Below are 7,588 nucleotides of genomic sequence, written 5' to 3' on the forward strand. Positions count from 1 at the left end.
AACCTTTTCATACCCACTTTTTACCAACTACGGTCGGACATTCACACCGTCTTACAGCGGAACACCTCCGCTCCCTCTTTTGATGGTATATGTTCGGGCATTCGAACCTTTTCTTACCCGCTTTTTACAAACTATGCTCGGACATTCAAACCTTCTTGTAACCGAAAACATCCACTCCTGCTTTTGATGATGTATGGTATGGCATTCGAACCTACTTGTTGCCCGCTTTTCATTAATTATGGGTGGACATTCACACCTTGTCGCAGCCAAACACCTCCGCTCCCTGTTTTGATCATGTATGGTTGGACATTCGCACCTTTTCTCACCCGCTTTTTGCAAACTATGGTCGGCCATTCACAGCTTCCTCTCCACCATACTTGTATGGTGGGATATTCACACCCACTTGCATCCGAAGACCTCCGCCCCCACTTTTGTTGATATTTATATTCGCACCTTACCCGCTTTTGGCAAACTATGGCCTTCTTGCAGCCAAAAACCTCTGATCTCGCTTTTGGTGATGTAAGGTTGGGCATTCAGACCTTGCTTCACCTGCTTTTCACCAAATATAGTCGGACATTCACACCTTCTTGCAGCCGAACACTTCCGCTCCACCTTTTAGTTTTCTATGGGGCATTCACACCTTTATTTTCACCGCATTTTATAAAAACACCACAGGAACACCGTATTGAGGCTTTGTTCTGACCGCTCATTCGGTGTCGCGTTTCTTTCAAGCAGTTCTCCTGGTTAGCCCGCACTCGGCTCGCTCCCAGAGCCGTGTTAAAGTCTACTTCGCATTCACTCTCTTTTCTCAGCAGACTAAAAGAAACTTCCATCCTGCACCGCTGTTTGCTTTTTCACAAGAGCAGAGGAGAGCGCACCGTTCCCAGCGGCACTGCAGTACCGGGTCGATGCTTGGAGTGAACGGAGCAAGCTCCTTTTTCAACTCCTATTGATAAAAATCCATTTAATATGTAGTCCTTGCATAGACATATCACATATTAAACTGATAAGTACAGATGGATTATGTGCAATTATTAAAGAGAGTAGAGGACGATCTCTCTCGTTGGAAGTCCTTACCTATATCACTTATGGGGAGAGTTACATCCATTAAAATGATGATACTACCAAAAGTTAACTATTTGTTCTCAATGATCCCCATAAAACCATCTGCTACTTGGTTTAAGTCACTAGATTCATGCATCTCCAAATTTCTGTGGAAAAACAAACCACCACGTATTAGTTTAAAAACCCTACAGAAGACCAAGGACAGTGGTGGATTAGATTTACCTCATTTTCAGCACTATTCCTTAGACAATAGGTTACAATATATATCAAAATGGTTTAAACCTTGTTGTTGTCACAGTTCCCAGAGACGTTGTAATCGTTGAGGATTCTATATTCACCCCCTCATTAGAGGCACGTAATGCAGATTGATGACACTGAATCTTCTTCTCTGTTCATTGCTGGCATCATTCCCAGCATCGTAAGTGTTCGTGGCATTGTTAGCCTCTTCTTCTGGATTTTGATATCGAGAATCCTTTTGTATTTCTGGTTTGTCAGTCCTCTGTCTTCGTTCACCGGAGTCTTTGTCTTTTTGTCCTTGAGTTTGGTGATTTTTTCTTCTTTTGATGCCTTGACACAATGTGACAGGTGATACCACGTGGGAGATCCTGTAACTTGGATTGCTGTCCCTGTGCTACGAAATGGCTGTGCTGCTCAAATGGTCTCTCCTTCATCATGGTTACATGCTGCCATTCCGACATCTCGTCATTCCAACATGGGTCTCCAATTGTCGGAATGGCGACACTTAATTTTTTATTAAACGTCCCACCATTCCGACACTTTTTTCCTCCTATGGTCGGAATGGCGGTATGTTTTTTGTTTTTTTTAACATACCGCCATTCCGACAGTTCCTTTTAATAGCCTATTTTTTACCCAAAACATTTTGCACTAATGATATGCCGGCGCAAATACGCCCTAAAGCTTGGCGCACAAGCTTTGCACATGCAGAGGCCACAGCCTCGCAAACAAACTTTAATAATCTATTATCAAAATCCCCTGAATTTCAAATATAAAAATACAGATATTAATGTAACTCTGGCGAGACTGAAACTGATTAAGCAGAAATACAGTGTCAGTGAGCTGTCACAGCAGCCAGCTGGAGCGGAGCTCTCCACAGAGCCCATGCGTCTTTTGCACGCTGTCATCATATGCAAAAGTAATAATTGCAATTACAGATATCACGGCTACTGCACAGGACACAGTTGCGAGCACTCTAACTTGCCTTGCCAATAGGAGAAGATAGAAATGACAGCATAGAACGTATAAAACACAACAAAATGCAGTAAAAACGTTTATTCATGTTATTCACGTGATTTATGAGTACTCACTCCAATTTTGGGAAGCGAGGATGGGTTTTGCGCATTTGGCACAAACACACAGCCGCAACGGTTGTAGCTTTATACAGCCTGTTGATATCTTAAGGACCTAACTGGTCACACCTGGGACTAAATGTCATGTAGAGATTGTTTTTACATGACATTACAGCTGAACATATAGCTTTCATCCACAAACCAACGTGGGAGAGCCCGAAGACGCATGTGCCAGACGCACATAGGCATGCGTAAAACCAATTTTGACCACTTCATACTGTTTATTTGCTTTCTTTTAGTTAACTTTTGTTTCTTTTGGATTCTTGTGCGTGTTATGGAGCCGTTTTGGTCCATGTTTGTAAGCCTTTTTTTCCTGGATTAAATTTTCGGAAGTTGAAACAAGTGGCATTGGAGTGTGTGATTGAAAACCACCGCGGACTGCTTCTCCTCCTCCAGTTGCCGAGACTTTGTGTTTTTAATAACGCTTGTCTATAAACATGTGTTAAACATATAAATTGCATGAACAGAAAGAAGGGACTCACCTGTTGAGTAACACACATTTCCTTATACGGAAAGCCTTGTCGGAATGGTGGGACATTTGAACGTCAGAATAGCGGGATGTCGGAATGGTGGGACGTTTGCATGTCGGAATGGTGGTTTGTCGGAATGGTGGTATGTCGGAATGGTGGGATGTCGGAATAGCGGGATGTCGGAATGGCGGGATTTCGGAATGGGTGTTGCCACCCCCTTCATCATATACACAGTTATTTATACATCACCTTCCACCATGAAGCGTTGTCCCTTTTTGTTTCTCTCTTTGTTCTTAAAATGCTGTTATGCATGTCTAAACCAATCCATTAAATTAGATCATTTTGGCAGTAAAGCGATCTACAATGTGCTTGGTCGCAAAGCTGCTCATCTGTGGTAAACAGCTCTTCAGAAAGGCATTCTTCAATTGATTTCACTAATTCTATGTAATAATTTTGTGATTTCCTACAAAACTACACTTCTTCTCCCATCTGTCTGAGTATTTAATATTGTCTGGGTCCCGTTAAAACATGTATTTTTCCCATCTAATTCCTTGTTTGCTTTAAAACAAGTATTCCCCATTTTCTATCCCTTCAGTAGCCAACCAGTTTGTATGGAGTACACTGGAGCAACTTGACTGATCAGTAAAACACTGCTTTTGTTGTCACCGCAAGGCTTCCCCCGTCGGTTGTTTCACTGAGACACTACTGAGTAACTATAACTCAACACAGTTTATACACATAACATTCCTATACATACTAACAAACAAACAAACAATTATTTATCGCAATTTTCACATCTCTGTTTGAACGTACACCCAGGTAAATATTCCTGTAGTCTTCTCATACCGACTATGGACCCATTCATTGTTTAACTTCACTGTTTTGCAAATCCTAATTGAATATTACACATTGACATTGAACTTTACTTGATAAGCAGGTCTTCATTGCATTCAGCAGCCTATATGTGAGCATCTATGTGTAAGCTGTTCTTCTTTGCATTTATCAGCAGCAAGCAATTCTTCATTGCACATGCATATGAAAATAGTAAAACAATTCCAATGCGTTAGCGAAACCTTCTATATCAGGAGTGTCCATCATGATGCTGGGAATAGAACCTCTTTCCTAGAATAGTTCAACCTTCATTACTCAACTGATCATAACTCCGCAATGAGCACATTTCAAAGTATCATTCCTCTACATGTATTCAAAAATCTATGTGTAAATGTTTAATATTTCTTATATTTGTTGATGTCATTCTGTGTGCATGTGGCCTAAACCCAATCTCTGTGTGGCAATTTTAATTTAAACAAGTTGAACTGCCTCTGATCATTTAAAAAAGGTGTGTACCAATATCAACCTTTCTCAGGTAATTACTGATCCTACAAAACCAAAGAGATCCTTCAAGGTTGTCCCTGATTGGCTCAATCTTAACAAATCAAAGGTAGAAAATCCGCAGTATCTGAACTTGGTGTTAGTTATCACTGCTCAATAGCCTGTATCAGAATTGCAAAATTGAAAACATTAGGTCCACGCTTGGTATCCAGATCCTGAAACATCTCCATGAGCAGGCTTTTTTTTAACTGATCTGTTGAATAGTTATATGACACTGTTAAAATCCCAGATGAAGATCTAGCACTTGACCATTTTTGTAAATCTTCTAATTCCATAGTTGATAAACACGCCCCTTTTAAAAAGTATAGAACTTAGAACAGGTCTATCCCTGGCTTTCGGCAGAACTGTCTTCTTTACTTTTTTTTCCCCTTGTCCTGTTCAGCATTATGTCAGAAGAATTGTAGTCTGAATACCTTTGATGCCAAACAGATTTGTTTTGCCAAGGGAAGTTTTATAAATGTAAAGCTCCCCTTGATGCCCATTTATTTATTTCTGTTTACAATATATGACATGAACTGAACTGAACCGGACCGGGGGACAAGGAAAGAAGAAGAGGAAAGAAGAGGAAACAGAACAAAAATAGAAACAAAAACCAGACAACCAGCTGCTACACCTGTAAAAAACAAAACAGACAACAATCCATGGCCTATGAGGGGAATCCAGCCTTAGCGCCACCAGGAGCACCTGAAAGCAGACAAGCAGAGAAAAAACAAACACACAAACAAACAAAAACAAGCACAAGAAGCGGCAATCGCATACAACACAGCTGTGGATATAGATGACCTGAGACGACATGATAATACATCAACTGCTTAGTGACCATGCTACTGGACTAATGAATGTGTGTGTGTGTGTGTGAGAACATGCAACACCCATGGCACAGGACCTACATGATAACCGTGCTTAGTTATGAGTGTATAAGCGTACAGGGCCACAATCCACAGCCCCCCCCCCAAGCAATCAGAAGCAGGCAGAGAGGGCCACAAGACCCGGGCCTCCAGCAGCCCCCACAGAGCACAGAACCCAGGCAGCCCACCGCAGGGGCAACCACACATCCACCCAGAAGACTGCAGAGGAAGCCCCCGGAAAGAGCCCCCATAAGCATAGGGCAGAGGCACTCCGGGAACCAGGGGTAACAGCCCACCGACCCCGCCAGGCCCCAGCCGCCCAGACATGGGTCTTGCACTGGACCTGGGCCCCAGGAGCCCGAGCGCCCCCAAACCCCCCGGCAGAGGCCCCACCCAATACCCAGGAGGGCCAAGCGCCCCAGACAGCCACAAAGTGGGTCAGCGCCTGCCCCAGCGCCCCTGGCCAAGTGCCCTGGGAGTCAAGACGTGCCCACAGGTGGGTGAAGTCGCGAGCAGTGGGGAGAGGCAACGCTGATGCCCCATCGGGAGAAACACAGGCAGGCCAGGCGACAGCAAGTCCCAGATCCAGGCCCAATCATTACCACACACACTTTCACGTCCCATACATCCACACATCCACACATCCTACCTCCCTCGACTCTGCTGGGGTGTAGTGCAGCGGGCACACCAGGAGGCCAGCAACCCCCCAGCCACCACAGACCCCGAACCAGCAGAACAATTAATTAATCCTCCTGGCCCCTCCTGCCCCGAGCAGACACCAGGAAGCAGGGGTGTGCGAAGAAGACCCCTCACCTCACCCTTCTGGCTCTTCAATATTTTCTAATAGTGAGCAATTAAAATTGAGGGGCAGCCAAACTTGTAGAACTGGGAGCGCGGCACTCTGGGCAGCCTACATACCCAAAGAGCCCCGCCCACCAGATGCCACTCAGTGTAACCACCCCCCAAGACCTAATGTGTGTGTGTGAGTGTGTTTGATAAGTACTAATGTCTAAGGTGTAATTAAAACAGGGGCAGGGAACTGCAGAGTGCAACCAAAGGGGACCACTTACGTGGCCCCATCCACTGCACCCCACCGAACACACACGCCCCCAAAACCCTTCATGTGTGAGTGTGTGCTGTGTACAGGAGCCAGAAGGGAGAGGGGTATGGGGATATATAACGGGGGAGCTACTCTCCCCCAGAGAGGGCAGCCAGGGACTGGCTGCAATAGGCATCCCCGCTACCTGGGAGCCAACAATGGGCAGGAGGGCCTGATGTCCACCAGGCTCGGGGCCTGCAGCGACCATATTCCGGGAGCTACTGTACCCCCAGAAGGTACCCATCCCGCCCCACCCCACTCAACCCAACCCCACCCAGGAGGACCTCTACAAAAAACAAACAAATAACATAAAAAAACAAACAAACAAACCACCCGGTCACACCAGTCGCAGCAGCCCGGGCCTGAGACCCACCATCACCCAGCAACCCACCACCACCACTATGTGATAAAACTAATCAGAGGGGACCAGAGAGAATGAAATTCAGCCAATTGATGTTTTGAGGAGGCAGACATTGTTTCCATGCTAATATAATCTAAAAGAAAATTTCTAAACTGGTTAATACACAGATTGTTCTTCGCTTTCCAGTTCATGAGAATAGTTTTCTTTGCGATACATAACACTGTGACAACCATGTGTGCTGAGTTAATTTCCATGTTGATGTTGTCTAAGTCACCCAGTATGCACAGTGTGGGGCATGCAGGGATGCTACACTTTAGCCATGTTGATAGGTCCTCACAGACTTCAAGCCAGAACTTCTGGACAGGCGCAGAAAAACCACAAAGCGTGTGCATAATCATCAGGTGTGTTATCTGTGCAATGTGAGCAGATGTTTGAGTGTGTTAGACCCATCCTGTATAGTGTGTTCTACGAAGGATTTTGTATTGTATGAGCTGTAAATTAGGATTTCGAGTCTTTATGAAGGTGTTCAAACATATTTGTGGTTAGAAGCTATGACCAGAACTGATGGATAAATCTGCCTCCCATTTTGAGGATGGAAGAGACATTGTGTCATCTATCTTAGACAATAATTTATATATTTTTGATAGTAGTTTTGGGGTACAGATGCTTAGAAATTCTGCTACCCTAGTCTGGGGTTGTAAGTCTGGTTGGTGGAGGATATATCCATCCATCCATCCATCATCTGCCGCTTATCCGGGGGTCGGGTCGCGGGGGCAGCAGCTTGAGCAGAGAAACCCAGACGTCTCTGTCCCCGGCCACTTCCTCCAGCTCTTCCGGGGGGACCCCGAGGCGTTCCCAGGCCAGCCGAGAGACATAGTCTCTCCAACGTGTCCTGGGTCTCCCCCGGGGTCTCCTCCCAGTGGGACGTGCCCGGAACACCTCCCCAGGGAGGCGCCCAGGGGGCATCCTAACCAGATGCCCGAGCC

The 7,588-nt window shown here is 45.3% G+C and overlaps 1 pseudogene; it reads right to left on the reverse strand.

The window, feature by feature from the left end:
- Positions 1-867: 867 nt before the first annotated feature.
- LOC140306229 (U2 spliceosomal RNA) lies at positions 868-1,044 on the reverse strand (annotated as a pseudogene).
- Between the last annotated feature and the right edge of the window lie 6,544 nt (positions 1,045-7,588).

The sequence above is a fragment of the Leuresthes tenuis genome, unplaced genomic scaffold (genome assembly GCF_036924035.1).
Source record: "Leuresthes tenuis unplaced genomic scaffold, fLeuTen1.0.hap1 SCAF_4, whole genome shotgun sequence".
Taxonomy (NCBI): domain Eukaryota; kingdom Metazoa; phylum Chordata; class Actinopteri; order Atheriniformes; family Atherinopsidae; genus Leuresthes; species Leuresthes tenuis.